Source organism: Marmota marmota, unplaced genomic scaffold (genome assembly GCF_001458135.2).
Source record: "Marmota marmota marmota unplaced genomic scaffold, marMar, whole genome shotgun sequence".
Lineage (NCBI taxonomy): Eukaryota > Metazoa > Chordata > Mammalia > Rodentia > Sciuridae > Marmota > Marmota marmota.
In genome coordinates, this window is record NW_025999900.1 from 38,170,263 (window position 1) to 38,182,890 (window position 12,628).

Genomic DNA, 12,628 nt, shown 5'->3' on the forward strand with positions numbered 1-12,628 from the left:
TAGCTCAATTTATATATATATATATATATATATATATATATATATATTTGATTTCACTTTTTTACAAATAAAATTAAAGTGAGATATTTCTCTAAGCAGTCTTTAAGCAATAGTAATAGGTTGGATGTTTTTCCTAGCAATTTAATACAATTATTCTTCCATTTAATATATGTAGGTGGGTAAATTTAAGTGTTTTTCTAATATGGTGGTAGGTTTAATTTGTACATAGTTTAATTGTCTTATGATTAAAGAGATATTGTAAAATAACTTCTTGTCAGTTGTGATTTTCCTACCAGCCTATGTGGCAGGCAATGGATATTTCATTTTTTTTCTTATGAAAAAAAAAAAAACAAAACTGTTTCGTAAAAAAAAAAAAAAACAGGGCAGAAAAATTTTCTTGCATTTTCTATCCAATAAATTGCTGTATTCAGTTTCTGTGTTTATCAATTAGCCTTGTGTTGTTATTTTCATCCCTTCCAAAACTGTGTAAACTCAATTAAAATACGTAAAGTCCAAAAAAACATGCTGAGGACTGGGGTTGTGATTAGTGGTAGGAGGCTTGCCTAGCACGTGTGTGAGGCACTGGGTTTGATCCTCAGCACCATATAAAAATAAACAAAATAAGGGCATGTGTCCATTTACAACTTTTAAAAAAAAGTGCTGATAAAATATTCTGTAGCTGGTGAATTTACTGGTATTCAATAAATTCTGACATTGTGAAAGGACACAAATGTCTCTGGACTACATTAATGACATAACTTACTCAGAACACCATTGTTATATACCCTCATTTCCCACACATGACATCGCTTTCCTCTTGAATTTTATCAATGCTCCATTTAATTTCTATAAACTCCCATTCTTCCCTCAAGTTTTCTGTGATATGAGAGCATTCTTACTCTTTTAAACATCCTAGGCTTTTTTTCTCCTGCTCTCTTACCCCTGAGTTCTCTCCTTCCTGCATATGTGTCTAGGCCCAGGAGATGCTCTGGTGGGATAGCCAAAAGGTGAGAAGCAGATGGACTGTAGGAAGGGCCAACTGGAGTGATCCAGGCAGGAAGCAGCCCAGGACATATTAATTAACAACTTTTACAACTCCTTATAAGGAGGGACAATTCCTGGGACAGGTAATCTTAGCAACCGATTGGAGCAGGAGCAGTTTATCTTGATAAGAGTGAAGGAAGGCCTCTGAAGGCATTAACATTTCAGTTCCTCAGGGGCAGTCTTTCTGAACCCAAATTGGTCTTCTCTCAATTGATCAGATTGTCTATTTATACTAACTGCCTGTCTTTAATTCTGGCTTCACCATGGCTAATAAGTTGCCCTAAAGAGAGGCTGGGAGGGGGGGGGGAATTAACCCTTTCTCAGGCATTGGTTCGTCATCATAATGTTCTTATAATTTCATTTTATATTCAGGTTTGGTTCCTCCATAACATTATAAAAGGTTGAGTATCTGCTCTCTGTTGTTTAAGTTTCCTGTCTTTCTTACATGTTGAATTCTTAACTCATACAGCTTTGAAAAAAATTCATATCTGTCCTAAAATTGGACAAAACCCACCTATTCTTCCCCCACTTATGACTTTATTGTTTACTGGTCCATCATTTAATCACAGTAATATCTTGGTTCATTCTGGTTTGATAAAAAGCCATAACTGTCTAAAAATTGCACCAAATCAACTTATTCTTCCCCTGATTATGACTTCCCTTTAGAACTGGAGAGTTTTCAATTCAGGTATGCACTGTTTTTCCAAATAACCTCCCTACCTTTTATATCTCTTCCTGCCTTAGAATATCCTCTGCCCTAGGGTACCCAGCTCATTGAGCACAACCTCCCCTGATGAGCACAGCATTGTGATGTAATAGCCTCACTCTTCCCTCCACCTCTCAGAATTGGTCAGGCCTGCAGTCACTGTTGTCCTCTAGACTACCACCACCTTAGGGACAGTCTTGCCTGCCTCCCGCTTGGCCTTATTTACTTTGGGCTGAGGCTCCCTTATTCATGGGGCCTGCTTGGGTCCAGAGATCCTTGACGGGAGTTCTCTGGCTGCATGTACTCTGGGTACTCCTCTGCCTTGTCTGCTGCTCCCATGGCCCCCCAAAATGGCGCTTCACATCTTCTGAGGTTGTGATTCCCAAGAAGGTACCCCAGAGGAGGGGTGAAATTAAAATGCCAAACCAGCTTGCCTACAGCATTCGCTTCCGGGGACAAAGACATGTGATCCACATGAAGCTCAAGAAGAAGTTGGTGCCCAGACATTTTCATGTTGTTACTAATAATGACCAAGGGGCCAAGCAGGAGGACTACCCATATGTCCCTCAAGATTGTTACTACTACAGCTATCTGGAAGGGGTTTCTGGGTCTGTGGCCACCCTGGACACCTGCTATGGAGGGCTGTGTGGCATGCTGCAGGTGGATGACTTCACTTATGAAATCAAACCATTGGAGGCTTCTTCCAAATTTGAGTATGTGGTTTCTTTGCTTGTGTCAGAAGACAGAGCAGAAGAAGCTGAAAGGTGTGACATTGAATGGCAAAAGACATATCAAGCATTTGAAGGGGTAAACTTAGCTGAAAGTCCTAGAGCAGGCCCGGCATATTTGTGGTACACCCATATGAAAAACTTGAGACTTCATTACACTGTTTGTAACTCATTAGCTCAGCAAGCCAGAAACATTAGCCTTACCATAGAGAATGTAGTAATTAAAAACAGCATCTTAGATAACATTTTCAAACCAACCAATTTAAATGTCTTCATACATGTTTTGTGTATATGGGATGGGTGAGATTGGGTTGACTTAGATAACAGGTACCATGCTGAACGTGCTGTAACTGATTTCGGTTTGTGGAAATTGCATGGATGGTATGATGAAATTCCACATTCGACTTTAGCTTTCTATAGGACACAGAATTGCAAATCAAGATTATTATGCCAGCTATCAAGGAATATGCAGCCTCAACTGGGGAGTACTGTATGTGTATGCAGTAAAGTATCATATTTTTGGCCACCACTATTACAGCTCACGCCGTTGATCATAATATAGGCACACTCCATGATGGTCCTGGTTGTGTTTGTTTTCGAAGAAATAATTGTGCCATGGCTCCTGGGCCTGGCCTTCTAGATATGTTCAGCAATTGCTCTTATGAATATAGACATGTTCATGTTCATGGATGGGATTCTTGCTTGAGTGAAAATGTTCCATACCAAAATTATCCTTATTATTCATTTCATTGTGGAGACAAGAACATAACTATAGGTGAGGAATGTGACTGTGGCTCCTTAAAAGAATGTTCCCATGATGAGTGTTGTACTAACTTCTGTGCCCCCACTCTTGGCAGTGTGTGTGATTGAGGACGTTGCTATAAAAACTGTAAATATTCTCGGAAGGAGACACACTTGGTATTTGTGACCTTCCAGAGTACTGTGATGGAAAAATGAAGATTTGACCAAATGACTTCTACTTCCAGGATGGAACCCCGTGTTCACCACTGGCTGTTTGTGTGAGAGGAAACTGCAGTGACCGTGATATGCAGTGTCAAGCCCTTTTTGGATACCCAAGTAAAAGATGGTTCACTAGCAGGCTATGAAAAATTGAATGTAATGGGTGACTGATTTGGAAACTGTGGGATTAGGTTGCAACGAGGGGGAAGTAAACTATGAAATGTGAAATAGACGATGTTTTATGTGGAATATTGCACTATGGTAAAATTAAATGTATTCCTGAGGGAGGCAAACATACCACATTTCATCAAATATTAGTTCACAATATCAAACCTGAAAGATACTTTGGATATGATGCACACTATGGCACAAAAATACCAGAAATGTGGCTTGTAGTGGATGGTGCAATCTGTTTGAACCAGGATTGTACTTTTCATTAAGACATGGGTTTTGATTGTGATGTGAACACATGCAGATTCAAAGGTGTGTATAATAACAAAAAATACTGTCACTATATGCAGGGTTGCCAACCACCAAATTGTGAACAGAAAGGAACAGGTGGTAGTATAGATAGTAGCTTTCCACCTCAAAGACAACCACATATGCAAGTCAGAATAATTGTAACTATAAACCAGCCAGTAGTCTTAGTGATTTTTCATTCATTTTTTTCCTGCTTTCAATTACTGCTGGTGCAATTATAAAACCAAAGAGCAGTATAATAAGGAAATTATGTCCAGGAGGACTTGAGAGTACTAAAGTTGAAGAAATACTAGAGAACAAAGATGAAGAAATTATAGAGACAAAAGATGAAGAAATACCAGAGCAAAAAAAAAAAAAAAGAGGAAATAGATGAAGAAATCAAATGAAGAAAATCACACTGGCACTTGTTGGAAAAAATGCTCAATAATTACTCTGACAATTACACATCTTTTAGTCATTCTGAAGTTGTCATCTGGAAGTTGTCACCTTAAAATAAAACCACTGGGGTATTAAAAAATGGGTCTCTGTGTTCACATTCATTTAACATTTCATATCTGGTGGTGTGTGTGTGTGTGTTTGTGTGTGTGTGTGTGTGTGTGTGTGTGTTGCTGGGCATAGATTCCAGGGCCTCTCACATGCCAGGTAAGTGCTCTATTACTGAGTTTATACCCTACATCCCTGGTCATATTCTGAATATTGGTAGAGGTGAAACAGAAACTATCAGACTCACTTGCAAAAGGAGATGTGTTTGTAAAATGTGGGTTCTAAGTCTTCTAGATGCCTCTGTAGTAAATCTTAGTTGCATCACTGTGCCTGGTTGTAACATTGTCACAGTCTGTTTCCAAATGGTAAGCATTGGGTTTTTGTTGTCCTTATTCTTTGTTCTTTTTACTGATAGTATAAAACTAATAAACATAAAAATTGACATCTGTCAGTGATACACAAGGAGGACGAAAACTTTTATGTTACAGGCATCTTGATTTTCAGGTTTTGATACCTGCTGACCAAGAGTTTATAGAAAAAGCACTAATCTTTCAGAATTTTGAGGACTAAATTTAACATGGAGACATGAAATGTACTTCTCCATAAGCAATCAAAATGGAATGATGGCACCTAAGGAAAGCCTGGAACGTTTTAGGACTGAGTACATGCGAGTGGCCATCAGTCTCATTATCTTCAGATTTATTCTCTTGTGCTAAACCTGTGATATTCTATGCACAAAGTCTTTGACACTTTGTTGATTAACAATCACATGAAAAATCATGAGCAATAATAGAACACTTCTTAATGCTTCTAATGATTGAAGTCAAAGTCATACAAAATCCCAGGAATTGCAAAAACTCAGCCCGGCTACAAATTGTAGCATGCAACTAACCATAGGGCAGGAAGAACCACGTCAGAGACAGTGTGCTTGTTCAGAGTCTGGTGGCCTTTTCAAGGGTCTCATTTAAAGGGTTTGGAGTCTGGTGGTCTTTTAAAAGGTCTCATTTCAAATTCTTCCTCTTCACAGGGAGTCTGGATTAGGGTAAGTACCAGAGGGGAGAAGAAGGATACAGAAGGAGAGAATCAGTGGAGTTGCCAGGGTGACATTATAGTTTGTCCATCTTTCCAGAGTTCTATGGGCCAGCAGTTCTTGCCCAGGTGGCCTATGTGATAGAGCAAGTTGCATGCTCCTCTAAGATGGGTCTGAGTTCCTGTTTATTGAGCCCTTCTCAAATATCAGTAGCTGCATTTTCACCTAATACCAGCACCTACTGAAAGCAAGTCTGTGTGACCATTTGCAAAGTAGGGATGTTTCTTCTTGATCCAAAGGCAATAAATGAAACTACAGCCTGTCATTCTCTATAGAAAGGCAGTCATGCAGGCTCTGTTTGAGCAGCCTGTTTGCCAAAGCATGATAACCGTGGGCTCAGAAGCCTTCATCTCCCCCTTACCTCTTTCCTCATTTCGCTTGGTATCCTTATGTATGTGGTTTGTGTTTATTCAGGCCTCTTTGTTTCCCTTGAGCCATTACTATGCTCTGTGGTATGGTAAGTTTGAACCAGTGTGGTTTACTTGATGTTTATCATGCAGTCTTCAAAATAGTGACCAAGCTGTTGTACCTAGAGGCAGCTGTGATCTGTCATGTCTCTGAAGTTTCTGAGTAGTATTTGATAATTCAGGTTTGGGGCCATAAATTAAAAGGCAGCAGTGTCATTGTTAAGGTGATATATGAAAAGCAGTATCTAATTGGTGCCAGATATTTGAGATAGACTCATCATACCATTGTCAACACATTTGCATTTACTTAGTCAACACAAGGAAAGAAAACTTTAAAACAAACCTTTACAGGATTCTCCTCCCCCCATTTCTAGGACTCTGTCATATACAGTGGGAGTCCAATGGTAATACTAATAATGCATAATAGGGATATGGCAAGGAGCCAAAAAGTAGACCAGGATCAGGATAGAAGGCCTATGTAAATAGTGAGGTTATAAGAAAAAGAAACAAAGTAGATAGAAGGGAACAGGTCTTTGGAAGGGATAGAATAGGAAACCTGTTGAATGAGACCTCCAAAGACCTGTTATATATTTTACAAAATATATGTAAAAATCAACTTAAAGGAGGACAGACTTATTTTTGGTTCAGAGGACTTTTAGGGACTATTTTCAAAGTTTATACTTCAATAAATTGGAAAACCCAGAAGAAACAGATACATTTCTAGACGCATAGAACCTGCCAAAATTAAATCAAGAAGACACAGAAAACCTCAGCAGACCAATAACCAGCAATGAGATAGAAAAAGTAGTCAAAAGCCTTCCAACAAAGAAAAGCCCAGGACCCAATGGATTCTCACATGAATTCTACCAGACCTTCAGAGAACAACTCATGTCAGTGTTCCTCAAAATGTTCCACAAAATAGGCAGGAAACACTTCCCAACTCATTCTATGAAGCCATTATAATGCTTTTCCAAAACCAGATAAGGACACTTCAAGGAAATAAAACCATAGACCAATATGCTTGATAAACACAGATGCAAAATTTTTAAATGTTAGTAAATCATATTGAAACTCACATTTAAAAGACTGTACATCATGATCAAAGTTTTCATTCAAAGGTTGTTCAATATATAGAAATCAACAAATGTAATTTACCACACAAAAGAACTAAGGACAAAAATCACAGAGTCACCTCAATAGATGCAGAGAAAGCCTTCAATAAAATACCCATTTACAATAAAAATTAAAGAAAATAGGGCTATACCACAAACCCAAAGCCAACATAGTAGTGAATAGGGAAAAGCTTAAAGAATTTTCATTAAAATCCTGAACAAGACAAGGACTCAACTCTCACCAGTCCTATCCAATATATACTAGAAATTATAGCCAGAACAATTTGGTAAGAGAAGAAAATAAAAGGGCTAAAAATAGGAAAGCAAGAAGTCAAATTATCACTGTTTGCAGATGATAAGATCCTATACTTAGAAGATCCAAAAAACTCCACCAGAAGACTTCTAGAACCAATAAACAAATTCAGCAAGGTAGCAATTTACAGAATCAACTTACAAAATTCAATACATTTCCTATACACCAAGAATAAATCTACTGAAAAAGAAATCACAATGACAATCCCATTCACGATAGCCTCAAAAATATATCTGGGAATAAATCTAACCAAAGTGAAAGATCTCTACAATTAAAACTTTAGAACACTGAAGAAAGAACTTGAAGAAGACACAAGAAGATGGAAAGACCTCCCATGTTCATGTATATGCAAAATTAAAATTGTTGAAATGGCCATACTATCTATTTTAGTCAGCTTTCTCACCACTTGACCAAAATGACCTGACAGGAACAATTAGAGAAGAAAAAGTTTATTTGGGGGTTCACAGTTTCAGAGGTCTCTGTCCACAGATGGCCAACTCCATCCCTTGGGGCCTGAAATGATGCAGAATATCATGGCAGAAGTGTATGGTAGAGGAGAACACCTGGGGACAAGGTATCAGTAAGTGGGAGGAACAGAGAGGGGAGACTAAGCTCAGCTAACAAAATATATACCCCAAAGGCATGCCCCTAATAATCTACCTCCTCCAACCACAACCTACCTGCTCACAGTTACCACCCAGTTGCCATCCTAGAAAGGGACCAAAGTATTGCCTAGGTAAAGGCACTCACAGACCAATCAGTTCACCTCTAAATTTTCTTGCATTGTCTCTCACATGAACTGTTGGGGAGCACCACATATCCAAACCATAACTCTATCAAAAGCAATATATAGGTTCAATGCAATCCCCATCAAACTCCAATGACATTCTTTAGAGAACTAGAAAAATAGTCGTACAATTTGTTTGGGAGAAAAAAGAAAAGAAAAAAAAAAAAAAGACCTAGAATAACCAAAGTAATTCTAAGCCAAGAAGTAGTGCTTCAATTTATATTATAAGCTATAGTAACAAACTGCATGATTTTGATTATTTTGAGTTGACTTTTGTGCAGGTTGAGAGATAAGGATGTAGGTTCATTATTCTACATATGGATAACCAGTTTTTCCAGCAACATTTTAAAAAGGGTGTCTTGTCTCCAGTGTATGTTTTCACATCTTTGTCAGGGATTAGAGCACTATATCTGAGTGGGTTTGTCTCTTGTGTCTTCTGTTCTTTTTCATTAATTTACTTGTCTATAAGGAGGCACAGGTGATGCTGATTGGAATATCTTCTGAATAGACCGGAATTACATGTCTATGCCTGGCACTGGGACTGTTCCAGAGGCTCTATTTGCAGGTGCTGGCTCGGGAATGGGAGCTGTTAAGACCTGTTCACTACTGGGTTTTACCAGTCCAGCACTTAGTTCCAAGACAAAGTCCTGTACTTTCTACCCCATTATTCACAGCAAATGGAATCTTGCTCCATTCTGTGCTGCATGATATTGACGTGCCAGTGTGCTGGTCACCAAGGTTGACGCTAAGTTTTACCTAATCTCACAGCCACAAGGACCTGCATGGTCTTAGGTTTTGCAGCAGACCCATGCTATAGATAGCAGTGATACAGGAAGAAATGAGTGTATACCACTGGGGTGCATGTCTGTCAAGAGGAGACAGGTGAAGTCCTTCTGAGAATACTGGCCTGAGGATAGGTGTGTTGCTGAATGTAAGGAGGGAGTGTCAGAGGACCTCCAAGTCCTTGATCTCCAAGTCTGACATTAAGCTGAGTTACACAGCCATAGGCACCTGTGCAGTTGGGAGTGACACAGCTTATGTTCCAGACCCACTCCAAACTCTAGCCTGTCTCACAGGGCACAGGTTTCCTCCTAATGCTGCAACAGTTCTAAAGGATCTCTCTGTAAGCTCTGCCTTGGGTAGAGGGGCCTTTATTTTCTGCCCTTGTGCTAGGTCTCTCTGAATTGGCTTGGCACAGAGCTCCAGGGCAAAGTCCTGTGCTACCTTTTACACCCTGCACCCTAGTAGGTGGAGTCTTGCAATCATTCTGCTTCCCAATGTTGTGGGTAGGGTGGTGGAGGCAGTCTCTAGGTCACCTGACTGACACAGTTCCAGCAGCTGAGTCCATGGTAATGGCAGGAGTCATGGGGCTCTTGTTGGCACTAGGTTGCACAACCACGAGCCTGGTGCTGGATATTAACCCTAGGATTAGAAAGAATTATTTTTCCTTTCACTAAGTGAAAGACACAAGACTTTCCATGTTGCATTGCTTAGAATTGGGGGATAAGTGATAAGTGACAGACACAACTCTTTTTTAGTGCCTTCTGCAATGTGTCTTTTACTGTTATACTAAAACCAGGCACTATGTTCTCTCATCTGACTTCCTCAGCTCTTGTGAAGATAGTTTCTTGGGTGAATACTTGTTCAAACTGGTGTATCTCTGTGTGTGTGGAGGGGGAGACGATTACTGTAAGATCTTATTCAGTCACCAAGTTGGTCCACATTTTTGCTTACTTTGTGGAATAAGCTTATGAATAATGCAGATGTGAGCATTCATAGACAAGACTACATGTAGAAGTTCTTAGAATTAAAATTTGCAGATCATTGAGTACGTATTGGTTTTACTTGATAAAAAACCTATTACTGGAGAGCAGGCTGCGCCCAGCTCTGAATTACTCTGTGTTGTATGGAACACAGATTTCAGGCTGCACCTATCCCTGAATTACTCCATTTTATAAAGCATAGTTTCCCCTGGGTTACTCCACCAAGTACAAGTACTAAGGCTGAACGAGTTAACTTATAGGGTTAAACAAGATAACCACCATGTATTCCTGATGTAGGACATGCAAAACAAATCAAAAGGAATAACCACCAGTGGCACAGCACAATCGTAAGACCCAAACTGATAAATTAATCATGCTAACAGAAAATGACCACCTGTGAACTTACACAATGAAACCAGAAGCACATGAATACATGGGCATATCAAACTCATATTAGCGAAAGGTCTGCCAGCTTATCAAACAGACCAGATGGCTGAATAGTGAAACCCTCTCACCTGAAATGTATAAAAGGAGAGGCAATTAAGGTAGTGGTACACACCAACTTGTCACCTTATCAGTCGACCTAATCAATGAATCATGAATGCAATAGGCGAGGGACTCCTGACAAGCCTCGGGCTTCATCTCTGCTCTACCTCCCTTCTTGACTGGCTCACATCAAAACTGCCTGCCAACCTGCCTGCTTTCAGGACCTTGGCCTTCCCTTGAACAGCTCCCCACTTGAAAAACTCTGCTCCTTGAACAAGTTCCATGCCTCCCACAAGTTCCCTGGCTGTGTTGTCCCTTATGTGACTACCTTCAGTGACTCTTTTGCTCCAAATCAGCGTTCTGCCTTTGCTTTCGGTTCTGTCTTCAAATCACATGGTCACTGTTAACTCTTTCATAGCCACACTTTGACATATATGTCATTTTATAAATTGCGATGGGTGCTTCGTGTACTGTAGTGTTAGTAATTAAGATTGGAATGAAATAAGAGAATTTATAATTGCCATAGTCATGACACCAAGTGAACCATGAGGAGTCAGAGAATTAAAATTGATGGGTATGGTTTAAAACTGCCTTTGTCAGCACATCTCAGCTGACCATGACCACTGAGGTGGCTCTGCCAGTGAAGCTGTGATGTGCCATGACCTGCAGTAACTGAGGGAACAGTGGAGAGGACACCAGAACACTCTGGAAGCCAGAAATGGGCTCAGTGGCCTTAGAGGATATAGTCATTGGACTTCAACCAGGAGGAGTGGGCTCTGGTGGACCCTTCCTAGGAGAAATGCTACAGATGTGATGTCATGTGGGAAATCTTCAGTAACTACGCCTTCCTAGGAAAAAAAGTGTAAAGACAGGAACTTTGAAGATTACTACAAAAACAGGACAGATGTTTTTGTAGTTATCTTCAAAGTAAAAACTCATGTTTTACAGTAATAACAATGGAGAGCAACCTGTGAAAGCAAAGACCATTATCTCAGTGGAGAAATCTTTAGCCAGGTTCCAAATCCTAATGTAAGCAAAAGAAGTTCTAATGGAGTAAAATGATATGAATGCATTGTACCTGGAATATTCTTAATGTGTCACTCATCCCTTAATAGGAAGAATTCTGCTGATAGAAACTAGGTACAATCTGTATGAGACTCAGGAATATGTAACAATAAGACCTGTGGGAAAGCCTACAGTGATTTTTACTCCTTTCAAACGCATGAAAGGACACAGACTGGAGAGAAATTCTATGATTATAGGCATGTGGCAAATCACTTTTTTCTGTTGAAAGTTATAGAAGATACATGGTATTGAACACTGGAGATGGAATTTATGAATGTAACTTTTGTGGGAAAGCCTTTAATTCTCCTAGTTCAGTTTTATGGCACAAAAGGACTCAGACTGAGGAGGGAACTCTATGAATATAAAGAATGTAGGAAAGGTCTCAGTGATTCTAGCTCACTTAGAAACAATATTTTTATTGGTGCCAGGGGTGATGGTGCATGCCTATGATCCCACCAACTCAAGAGGCTGAAGCTGGAGGATCACAAGTTGGAGGCCAGCTTTGGGAATTTAGCAAGACCATGTTTCAAAATAAGAAATCATAAAAGCTAGGAAATGTAACTCAGCGGTAAAGCACCCCTGCATTCAAACTTCAGTACTACATGTACACACACACAAAAAAATATTTTCACATACACATACGTATTCATATGTGTATGGGAATCTGTAATTGTACATAATAATAATTATATATTAAATAATTATAATATATATAATATTAATCTTCATTGTGATGTATTCCTACCTCTGCATAGCATAATTTGGTCAATTTCATTTCCTTGTGCCTCCCCTTTCCCTCCCATCTTCCCTCTCCTAAATCCCCATTCTCTATGCTACTTGTCTCCCTTCTATTTTTTTTTAGATTCTTCCATCCACCTCCACTCCATTTTTATTCCCTCTACTTCTATATATGCAATAATACTTATAACCCTTGATTTTCAGAGTCTGACTTACTTCACTTAGCATGATGTTCTCCAGTTCCATTCACTTTCCTGCAAATGACTGCATACAGACTCCTCTATCAACTTTTTCTTTTCTTTTTTTTTTTTTAATTTTTTATTGTGGGTTGTTCAAAACATTACAAATTTCTTGACATATCATATTCCACACTTTGATTCAAGTGGGTTATGAACTCCCACCTTCACCCCATACACAGATTGCAGAATCACATCAGTTACACATCCATTGATTTACATATTGCCAT

At 39.3% G+C, this 12,628-nt stretch overlaps 1 pseudogene; it reads left to right on the forward strand.

The window, feature by feature from the left end:
* The first annotated feature begins 1,999 nt into the window (after nt 1–1,999).
* The window catches only part of LOC107144381, a 19,421-nt pseudogene continuing 8,792 nt past the window's right edge, over nt 2,000–12,628 (forward strand).